This window comes from Miniopterus natalensis, chromosome 7 (genome assembly GCF_054644295.1).
Source record: "Miniopterus natalensis isolate mMinNat1 chromosome 7, mMinNat1.hap1, whole genome shotgun sequence".
Lineage (NCBI taxonomy): Eukaryota > Metazoa > Chordata > Mammalia > Chiroptera > Miniopteridae > Miniopterus > Miniopterus natalensis.
In genome coordinates this window covers 22,062,711-22,074,896 of record NC_142087.1, presented here as the reverse complement: position 1 = coordinate 22,074,896, position 12,186 = coordinate 22,062,711, and the positions used below count along the sequence as shown (strand labels likewise).

Genomic DNA, 12,186 nt, shown 5'->3' with positions numbered 1-12,186 from the left:
TTTGGCAGGGAGAATATTATATTGTTAGGCATTTAAAATTATAAAGAAATCCTAAAAATTCTATTAAATTATAGAGTTTTAAATTGGGAGGGGACTCAAGAATAACTAATATAGCCCACACATTTTACAGATAAGCAAACTGACCTCAAGAGGTTAAATCATAGGCCAAGGTCACACGTGTGGTTAGAAGCAGCCCTGGGAGTAGGTCCAAGGTCCAAGGTCCTTTTCCTCTAGACCACACAGCCTCCTTGTTTTCCAGACCTTCAGAGAAAGTTCATGAATACATTTAAAATGTCTGTTTCAGAATTTTTAAAGATCTACTCATTTACCCCTATTGTTACAACACATAAGATGTGAACCGGCTCAATTCCCTCCACTCCAATCAGTCAGTAGACCGCTGGCATTTCTGCTTCAACTTATGGTTGATTTTAATTAACTTATGGTTTCTGGGCTCACCAAATCTCTTTTTATAGCTCATACAAATGGGCTTAAAGTCAAGAAATATCCTCACCAACTAAGACAATTGAGGCCCTCAAGGTCATTTTTTCCAAAAGTAATAACAGTTGCACATCTTTTGAGGGACTCACAAAGTCCTTGGGGCAAATATCTCCTAACTCGCTGAAGTTTACTATAGAGATTCCCAACCCTGACTTCTCTCCAGTGCAATCTGCACAGGGTTTTAAGCATGTAATGCTGTGGCCCCACCCCAGACCTCCCATGTTGGATTCTCTAGGGGCAGGGTCTGGGCATCTGGATGCTTTAAAAGCCCACAGGTGATTCTGGCACAGTTGTGGTTGGAAAAGGCAGATTCATGGCTTCTCCGTGGCACAGTTCTCACCATCCTTTCTGTGATCATTCAGGTAGGTGAATATTTAGTAAATAAAGCAGTAACTGGCAAATGGTCAACTACATCAAAACTGAGTGTTCACTCTTTCACAAAGGCTCATTGATTACATACCACATGTTGGTGTATTGCCTACCTGATTAGCTACACCCAGCCCATAGACCAGTTAGTTCTTCATAAATTTCTCAGAGATCCATTAAACTATATTTTTTGCGGGGGGTCACAATAGCATTGGTAAAGATCATACATAAATTAAAAGGGAAGAAAATCAAAGTAGAATATGAGAAGAGTCAAATAAGGGTAAAAGATTCAGCCAGGGCTCTGAGTCCAAAGTCAGAAGAGCTTTGGGAGGGCCAGATAAGGCTGAATGGGTGAAATAAAAATGGATCGTCAAACTGAGACACATCATATTTGAACTTTTGTTACAAAGCAGAGACACTTCTGCTGTAACATTCTACCTTATATGACTAAATGAGTGTTACTGACCACATTGCTATAGAGTAATTTGAACTCTGTTAACAGAACCTAAGAGATATAAAGTAATGGCATTATCAAGCATCAGTAATTGATTAATTATTGATCCTCATTAGTTAGTTCACTAACTAATTCATAGTTATTTTGTTCACTATGCAGTGATTTTAAGTATAACTGAGATTTTCAAATAACCCTGTTTCAACAGTTTATATCTAGCAGGATATTAGATGAGCAAACAGATACTGTAATATGGTGCTACAGTAAAATTCAAAGACAAGGGCTATAGTGTTCAGGGAAGAGTTCCTGCCCCAGACAGATCTGGTCATGTGAAGTAATTCCTTAGGTAAGTGTCAAATGATAAGCAGGAAAAGGTGAAACAAGGAGGAGAGTCACAATTATGCATAGGCAGAGACCCTAAAGCAAAGCATGAGACAGATATTGCTGATTTTATACAGTGTCAGACTGTTTAATATGATTTGAACACAGAGCTCATGGATCTAGGAAACTCCCATCTCCTTAGCTCACAAGTTATCATCTCATGCCACCTCTCATCTACCTTCGACACATATATCTTAAGAGTTCCTGGAGGACAGGGGCAAGTCTACCTGATTTGCAAATATATCCCATGGTCTACCATGTGGTAGGTTCTCAAAACATACTTCTGAAAGAATACATTTTTTCCTAGCTCTGTCCTACTGTAACTGGGAAAACTGTGCTCCGGGGAGCTGCAGTGGATAGTGTAAAATCACTCACTATTTAGTGGATGAACCAAATATTAAAACAAGATCTTGGGGTCCATGCTGTGTCTACCTCTGCTGCAACAGCCCCCACGCTAATCCTGAATGGTAGGACTTTTCCCAGCTTTCTGTGAACGTACCCAAAGACCGTTAAGAATGGAAAACTTACTTGAATCTTGATTTCTTAAAGTACGTGTTGGTTGCTGGCATTATGAATTCACCATAGAGAATGGCTCTGGACCAGTAACTCTGTGATTTGGGAAAATTATAATAACTAAACCCATTTTTAAAAGTTGGCCACTGATATTAGTATAAAAATAAGTGATGTTTTAGTAAAGTTTAAAATTTTATGAGCATAATTAAATAAGCAATTTAATCAGATTGTAATGGAAAACAAATGGATCCAAATACACCCTTAAAGTGGTGAATCATTGCACACTGAGTTCCAAGGACTGTATCAAAGGCAAAAAATGGAAGGAATTCAAAATCATGTGTAAGCATCATCATATAGCCATGAAGATAGAATCAATCAGATCTTATCAACCCTCAAACACTGACACCCAGGCATTAATGGTATATTTCTGTCAGATCCATGGTATCACAGAAAACAACACTATTTTCAAGCAGTAGCTGTCTGCACAAGAGGAAATCCAGTAATAGCCTTCAACCAGCATTTAGGATTCTGCATTGAGGGTTGGTTCCCTTATCCTCTTGGTTATGAATCTGGTATGCATAGCTCTATTATTTATAAATTCCCCCACTCCCGATTTTTTAAAAGCGATTTACAACAAAACCATCCGTCACAGTCATTCTGCTGGCTCCACCACCCCGGGCGCGCCCTGGTTACTCAGAGTCTAACACAAGTCGCACGACCAGGCACTCAGCGAACACGGGCCCTGTCCTGGCTCTGTGCTTAGACTAGGAATGCAGGGGGACCCTCACAGAGCCCTTCAGAGTGGGTGGGGGAGCAAACTCCTGCAATCCAGGAATGTAAAGGAAGAAAGGACTCATCAGGGGTGCAAACTGGGACACCTGTGTGCAAAGCGATGGTTAAGGCCAGTCGGAAGAGGAGGAGCTGTTGTTTAGCTGGTCTTTGAATATTTATTAGGATTTCAAGTAGGTTCCTTGAATGTTCCACAAACATGTTTGGATTTTTTCTTATAAGCCATGGGGAGCCATGTCAGAGAAATAAGCAGGGTTGCTGAAGGAAACAAGCTGACAGTGGGACAATTGGAGAAGCCAGAGAAAAAGGCAGAGGGAAGAGTTAAGAGGTTCTTTAGGAGATGAACAGCTTTGCTCCTCAAAGCAGCCTCTGTACAACCAGGGAGTTTGTTAGAAATACGGAATTTCAGGCTCCATCCCAGACTTACTAATTTGGAGTTTCTATTTTAGTGAGATTCCCCAGTATGAAAAGCATTCGTCTAATTGAAAATGTTGTATATCCTCAGCTTGGCAAGCCTGGAACTCAAAGGCCTGGGACTGGCTCAAAGCCTTGAGTAAGGAGCAAAGGAAATCTGAAGTTAATATTCTGGTCAGAGATAAACTCTGGAAGTGGTGGATCATTTAAAGATTCAAGGTCCCCAAGTATAGGTGGAATATAAGAACTTGCTCAGAAATGAAAGGGCCACAGAAGTGAGCAGGCAAAACCCAGTCATGGCTGGTGTTAGGGTATCTGGAGAGATTCCAGAAGGCTCTGATGGGGAAAAGGGACCTTTAAGGAACAGCTGGCAGAGAGGTGGCGAGTGAGGGGCGGGTCCGGGTGGGCGTGGGAGGTGGGGGCTTGGGGTGACTTGTAGGCACAGGATGCCAAGTAGTTCTAATTTGGGGAATAGAAAGCAGGCAATTTCAGAGTCACAGGGAGGAACGATCTTACGTACTGAGTGAGAGCTAGATGATGAAGATCACGCTTATGATCCCGACTTGCTGGATTGCAGGGAGGAGACATCAACCACATGTGACGGTCAATGCCTGGAATTTACATAAGTGTATACCACCAATGAACAAACCTCTAGGACACGTTGTTTAAAAAGTGCACACAATTTGCACTAGGTAGCTTTATATGGGAGCCTTTAAGAATGAATTAAAATGCCTAATGCTTATTGCACACTTTCTCAAACAGCACAAGTTTTCATGCGTTAAATGCTCATTATGAGACACATAATGACCCCATGAAGTAGGCTCTGTTATCATCCCTATTTTATAGATGAAGAAACTGAGGGACCTAAAGGTTATTTAACTTGTGCAAGGCAAAAATCAGTGTCAAGGCGAAGGTTTGGAGCTGGCAGTGATGTCACAGCTTATGATCAGCATCACTACGCTGGGCCACACCCCCTCCCTCCTCATACATCTGTATCCTGTGGTCTCACCTGCAGGGCATTTCAAACGGGAAGACCCAGTGTTTGCTCACTATACCCCCAAGAGAGTGTTAGACAAGATTTTTCAGTTCCTTGAAACACAGTGCATCTCTAAGTTCCAGAAATTATTTCTAGGAAATAAAAAACATTAAAAGGAAATATTTCTGAGAAATAACAAAATCGTTGTACAAATAGAGGTTGAATCCGTGCCTGATTATCTGTTAATTAAGGACAGTGTTAACAGGAGCCACTGACATCCTCCAGTGTCCCATAAACTTTACTGTGATCAGTTAGGTCCACAACTGAGCTCTTAACTACTGTCTAATTTAGATGCTCGCTTTCCATGAGCGAGTCCCACTGCCTGTGCATGAATTTCCCCATCTGGAACCCAGGGTTAACGATAATACTTCCTTCAGAGCATTGTTGGAAGGAACAGAATGACAGTTTATGAGCAGCACATGGTAAACAGAGGATGACACAACCATCATCAGATCAGTAATCAAACCAACACATAAAAGTTAAATTGGAAATGGTGACTCTTCTTTTACGAACCGTCCGCCAAACTGCAGCAAATCTGTCTCTGTCTCCATGTCTCTCAGTTGTGGGTTGAAAGATGAAGCCCAGGTTGGCAGGAAAAATCTCCTTTTAGTTTTCTTTAAATGAGATCCAGAGGGTTTTTTTTTCCCCCTGGCCACTGTTGTTTACTCTGGCACGCAAAGTTAGCAGCAAGAAGTATTAGCAAAAACCCCCAAATCACATGGATATCAATAGAATAGAAACCTTCCAAGATTCCATATCCTGCTTATGCCTCAAATCCAGAAACATCCATTGACCTCCTTTTAGCCCTGACTGATGACAATGCAGATATTTCAGGCTGTAGCTCCCTGTTCACTGCAGTCTGTCTGAGGTTGTTTTGCCCCTGGACTATTTTTGCTCACATGGTTGTGCTCAGCCGCAGACATTCAAATGGAAACCAGAAAGATCCAAACACTTGGGAAGAACCTATAAACAAATGTAGGAAGAAGCATCCAGTCTGCCCATGGCTCCCACAAAGGTTTCTGTAGACAGAATATAAGGGGCTGAATTCCTAACACCTACTACTTGAAAACTTGCCTAAGTCTTTCTTACGGATACTTGGCTACTTCACAGGGATGGAAGCACAGACATTCAGAAGAGCAGGCTGGGAGAGTCTATTCAGTGTGTGTGTGTGTATGTCTGAAGATTTCCCTTTTGAGCTGAGAACAGCTGGTTGCCTGCTGTTTTGTGCCTATAGAGAAAATATAAATTGGGCCATATTTATTTATTTCTAAAATAAAAATCAATTAAACAAAAACAAGTCCCTAGGAGCTCTGGCCAGTTAGCTCAATTGGTTAGAGCTTTGTCCTGATACTCCAAAGTTCCTGGTTTGATCCCTGGTCAGGGCACATACAAGAATCAACCAACAAATGTATAAACAACAAAAATTGAAATCTCTCTCTCTCTCAAATCAGTAAGTCAAAATTAAAAACAAAAAACAAAACAAGTCCCTAGGTTTAGAATCGTACAGAAAAATGTCAAGCCATTGAGGTGTCATTTAAATAAGAAAATGGTCAAAATATATTCTAAGCATTGTATGAATAGTATCCATTTGGGGATCAATAAGTGACCCTAAGCCCAGTTTGTAAATATCCAAACACCACTCACCACAAAAGAACTCTCTAGTTCTGTAGAACTCATAAATGCAGCACTACAGTTGGCACAGGGCCTTCCAAATTTCTATTCTTTTCCCCTAAAGTGTCAGGCTCTTTCTCCAATGCTCCCCAAACCATCATGACTGGACCACCATCAGCCAAAAACTGATGCAAAATAAGGAAAGGATGGAACGCACACCACGAGGCTGCCCTGGCAAAGTCTTCCAATTGGAGCATAATCGAACTTACCAGAGGCTGCATTCATCATAGTCCCGGGTATGTTCACTCATCAGCCTGCTGTCACCTTTGAAGGATTTTCCTCCACAGGCCCCAATGCTTACATCCTAGAAAGAAATAGAACAACATTCTATGGGACCTTACTGCCCTTACTTCAAGAGCATATTGGGCCATTGGATCTAAACACATAAAAGCAAAAAGAAAGAAACAATCTCACCCCAAACAGTAATAAAACTGGAAGGAATCCTTGCTTTCATGAGTGACCAAATCTTTTAAACATGTGTCTATTAAATAGATATATATATGTGTGTGTGTGTGTATGTGTGTATGTGTGTGTGTGTGTCTGTGTGTGTGTGTGTATATATATATATATACACACACATATATATATATATAAAGAATAGTTTATTGATTTTTAGAGAGAGAGGAAGGGAGAGGGAGAGAGAAACCTCAATGTAAGAATGCAACATCAATTGCTGCCTTGACTGGGAACAGAACTGGCAACCTCCTCGTGTCCAGGATCATGCCCAACCAACTGAGCCACACTGGCCAGGGCTATTAAATACATCTTTTAAGACTACTTGGAAAATGATGTACAGCCAACCAAAACAAAATCAGCATATAGAACATTTTCGCCATTTCCCCTTCCAATGAATTGCCTGTTTTCCCATTTAAACAATAACCTTATTGTTTGCCCTGAAGTACAGCAAACGACTAGTCATATTAGGAAGTGAATGAATTGTTGTATTGTCAACAAGACCTTTTTTCCCCATACACCTATTATTTCTAGGAATTCCGTCCAAAGTTAGAAACTTTGAAGAAAATTCACACCGCTTTCATCTGCTTCCCTCACTCTGACTTCTCCTGGGTTTAGAAGGGGTTGCTTAGCAATGGGAAATTAGTAGTAGCGGAGTGGTACTAGCGTTTGCACAAGTTTCTGAGCACATACTGTTGTGCCTTCGTCCAAGTCTGATCAGAATGCTGGTCCGTGATACTTTCTGTGTTTTATGTAAGCCCAGGTAAAACACAGGCCACCCTCTGGAAGGTTCAGTTTACCTACTGGTACAGGGGTACATGGAGACATGGGACACCCTAAGTCCTTCCCTGTCTTCCCTCTCTCGGAGCCAAGAAGAAGAGAGGTCTCAAGCTTTGTATGATCTGAATGATTCTGCCTTTATAATTAACAAAATCAGATCTTTTCATTGTGAGTCAGAAAAAAATGTTCAGCGCAAAAATATGTGGAGCTGAGGCAACTTTTCAATATTTTGCCAAGCATGTTCCAAACAGAAAAGCACTCATATGCTCCTGCTCTGTGCATCAACGGCCATAAAGAAGCAGTCAGACAGCCAGAGATACTCATGCACGAACTAGGCCCCGTGCAGCATCACATCCAGCCTCAGCCAAAGCCATGGCCACACCAGTAAACTTTATCTTCACATGTCCCACGGAACAGCTACCACAGGGTTCAGCACTCACCCTTCATCTTTATTCGCTTTGTATCCTATAGTCCTCCCTTTCTTTATTCCTTTTAAACTAGGAAGGGCTGATGCAGCATGAAAAGTAAAGTGTGTCCCTAGCTCCCCAGTATGCTCAGAATTCTAGGGCCAGATCAGATTTTGCTTAAGACTCCAATATGCGCGTATGAATATGTTTTCTTGAAACCTTGACGATATCTACATACAAATGATGAGTAATGATTCTCAGAGAAAACTATAATCCTTCAATCTGTTTATTCCCTCTTCTGGGTGAGAAACAGGAATGCGTAGAGGCTAACCGCTCTTCTCCACCCCCTCTCCCACCCCTTCCCAGGCTAGCCCGGGCATATTCTCACGGCGAAGGCAGGGGTGCGCCGGTGGAAGCAGAAACATGCAGTGTGGTTGGTTTTCAAACCTCTGTGTGTGTCCCATCTGCTAACACCTCAGTGGCCAAAGCTGGTCATGTGGCCACATGAGGAATAGGTATGGAAATAGACTCCCCCAAGGGGTGCTTACACTAAGGATAGTGTAAAGGTAATTGGGGTCCCCAATGCAGTGAATCTGTGACAGTCACAATGTACTCACATCACATATGATAATATAGAGATCCAGAGGTTGTAGCAGAGATGAAATCAGAACACTAAATTTAGAGTTTGCTCTTCTTTTTATGATACTCACTGTCTTTATTTTACTAATGTGTAATGAAATGACTGAAAAGGTACACTTTAATCAGTTTCGGTATTATCAAATATAACCCATACTCTCTATAATAGTGCCTAAGAATACTGTATCTATAAAATATATATGAACAGCTTTGGCCCTGGCCAGTGTGGCTCAGTTGGTTGGAGCGACATCCTGTACACTGAAAGGGTGAGTGTTCGATTCCTGGTCAGGGCACATACGTAGGTGGCGGGTGTGTAGGAGAAGCAACCAATCAATGCCCCTCTCACATCAATCTTTCTTTCTCTCTCTCTAAAATCAATGAACATGTCCTCGGGTGAGGATTGAAAGAAAATACATAAATAAAATAAAATAAAATAAAATAAAATAAAATAAAATAAAATAAAATAAAATATAAAATAATAAAATAAAATAATAAAATAAAATAAAATAATAAAATAAAATAAAATAAAAAATAATAAAATAAAATAAATAAAATAGTGAAGAGCTTTGAACCAAACATAAAAATCTTAATTCTCCATTTGATGCTTTAGAAGCTAAAATATGCTATTAGAGAGCACAGTGCAGGCCAATCAACTATAAGAAAAAGAGAACTATGAACTATAAAGGCTGGAGACACTATCTGCTTAGAGTTACCAGATTTAACAATAAAACATACAATATGGCAGTTGAAATCAGAATTTCATAAATAACGACTGTTTGGTATCTTGTGCATTTTTTGGAATATACTTATGCTAAAAAAAGTTTTGTTATCTGAAATTCAAATTTAACTGAGTATCCTCTGTTTTATCTGGCAAGCACAAACCTACTAGGAGCTTTAAGAAATATACAAATCATAACCAACAGTGCATGATATACATACATAATAATCTATCCCTAAATATTTTCCTGAGGAGTTACTGTAAGTATTCAGAATAAAGACACTAATTTTATCATTAAAATTATTGTCATATTAATTAACTTCCAATACAAACTTTTCCACAAAGTTACATAAATAAGAAAGCACAATGAGATTTTTGTATGTATATATGGTAATTAATTCCATGGTAGAGTTTGAGTGCATTGGAATTGAACCTCATAATGCATACATAAATTTGTTGAGGCTCTGAGGCCTTTGATGGGCTAGAAAATTGAAAACACGGAGTAGGAACTTTCTGGATCCCATAAGCCTCTGTGGAAGAGGCTGGCTCACAGAGTGGATGTGACAAAGGATGTGGAGTCAGTGGTCTCAGCAACGTCTTCTCAGTGCCTTTCCTCGCTCCACCGGCAGGGAGGCAACGCCCAGTGGATTCACTTCTGTGTTCCTCTCTCTACGGACCCCAGCCACAGTGCCTGTGGCCCCCGTGTCAGAGCCCAGTGTTTGAACGGAATAAACAAATGGGAGGTTGTAATAATCCAAAATTTTGAAAATAAGCAAAGGAAAATGTTTAAATTAAAAAATAAAATAAATGCAAGGGATTAGTGTCTATATGATTTGGTAGATGAGATGAATAGTTAATAACTGTCTGGTTCTATCAACAGTTGTCAGTGGGAAAGATTTAAAACAACCAACAACAACAACAACTTGCTCCTAAATCTGGCCAAGCTATCTGTTAAAGCTGGTTCCCATTAAATGTTTGTTAACTTAATTTATGAAAGCAGAACCCAATGGCTGCTGTCTGCTGCGCGCAACAGGAGCTGTATGTGCACAGCAGGCTTTCTGCCAGGGCAGAGTGTCATACAGACTGGTATCTTGTATATAAACATTGTTTGAATCTCTAATGATCCAAATTTAAAAATGTTCTTTATGGCTCCAATATCCTTATAATACAAAACAAATACTGAACTTCCTGTGTTAGGTTCCTGTGTTCAGACCGTGGACCTTCTTGTTGGCAAATGGAGGTGAGCAAGGGTTTGTTTCACCATTTGCATTAGGCCAAAGTTTTCACTTCCACTAGAGCTAGAGAGGAGGTTGCTATTAAAGGAGAATTGACTGTGTTATACGAATTATTGTTACTGGACAAGGGCATTATATTTTAAATTTTTCTTATATTACAGAAGGCTTGTTTTTAAGTTAAACATTAAATATGTATGTCTTATGAACACATAAGTATCTTATGGATATGCTGGATATTACTTATAATATAGGCTATAATTATATACAGAATGAATACAAAAACAGTGGTAAATAAAAACAGTGGTATAAATTACAGTATTCCAATACAAATAATGATGAGCATAATTAATAATATACATTCCCCCCCAAAAACAGAGTGTTCCTGTGAAAACTTTCATAAGCTGAAATGTCAGAAAGAACCATTAATTTATATAGAAAAACTTTTGAGCATTCCTAGACCCCCCAAAATAACCTACCAAATTATACCAAATAATACATAAAACCTACAATAACACTAACATATAGAAAAGCTGGAATATGATAAGTACACAGGCTGCATAAAGTAGAAATAATGCATGTACGGTGTAGTTTCACTTACCAGAATCGGGAAGACAGGGAGCACACACTGGAAGGTGGAGAGGTGGTGAAGATGGGTGTTAGGCTGAGTTGTCCGAGGCTGGGGTGGTAGGAGTTACAGGAGGCTGGGGTGGAGGAGAGAGAAGGAGAGGTCACCAATTAACATCTCTTCATCGTCTGAGTCAGGGCAGGCAGGTGACTCTTGTCTGCACCTTTTATGTCTGTGTGCCTCAGTGTAGAAGGTCAAGGTTCTTGTCTGCTGCGGTGGGTGTGGAGGGCTTGCAATGGGACAATATGCTTGCCTGCTTAGCCTCACGCATTTTTCTCTCATACAGTTCTTCAGAGGCGCTCAAAACATCCTGAAAACCTGCCCTAAACTTACATGCCCTTTCCAAATTAAAGTCATACATTTCTGATACTTTAGGACACATCATGCTAGCTAAAAATGCACAGAATAAATTGAGCTAAAGCACAGACGCTTACAGACACAGTTCAAAGCCATGGGGGCTTGATGCTGAGATGCTGCATGTGGTGCCCAGGGAAGGAGCCTGTCGGTGCCACTCTCACTGCTTGGGGTGAATCTGTCTCTACAAAGGCTGCTGCCAAACAAATGCTGAATGATATTTTCAATTTTCACCTTTTTTCCAAAAAGTGAAAATCCTCTTCGGGTTTCTTTTGGTTAGCAAAAATAGGTACTGATGTAGGTCTTTTGTAAAAGTGAAGTGATGAAATAAACTTTTGAAAATCAGGAGCTACCTGTATATGCCAAAAGGAAAAAAAAAAAAAAATGAGGGGAATGGTAAGAGAAAATACTCATTCTCTTTTCCTGGCTTCCATCCAGTCCATAAATATCTCCCACAAACTTTTCTCCCCTTCCCAACCCAAAGACAGGCAACGAGGGAAGCAGACACTGGTGTTCTCACTCCACCAATCGGGAAGTCTTTTTGGGTATCTTCCAGGGGCTCCCCCCGTGCTATATAAAGTGAAGGATACAGAGAAAGTGTGAGGTCTGTCGCTGGTCTCCGTAGCTTACGGTCTGCTTATAACATCCCCACAATGGCTCCGCCCTGTGGTTTTGTCATTTGTATAAAAATATCCTCCCACATAATGGCCAATAGTCAATGTGGATTCTATTTGGGTGGCTAAGGTGAGAACCACTGAGGTAAAGGGCAATCTCATCCACCTTTTATCATGAAAATTATCAAGTACTCGCTATGTTCTAGCGCAAACATGAATATTTGTTTGATCTTGAGAGTGGGTGT

General features: G+C 40.4%; 1 long non-coding RNA gene across 1 annotated transcript; it reads right to left on the bottom strand.

Moving 5' to 3' along the window:
- Positions 1-238: 238 nt before the first annotated feature.
- Positions 239-11,699, bottom strand: LOC107536308 (uncharacterized). The gene is made up of 4 exons (XR_001603117.2): positions 11,562-11,699; positions 10,947-11,049; positions 6,329-6,423; positions 239-261 (listed from the first exon to the last, which is right to left on the bottom strand). It is a non-coding gene; the product is annotated as an uncharacterized LOC107536308 (long non-coding RNA).
- Positions 11,700-12,186: the final 487 nt, after the last annotated feature.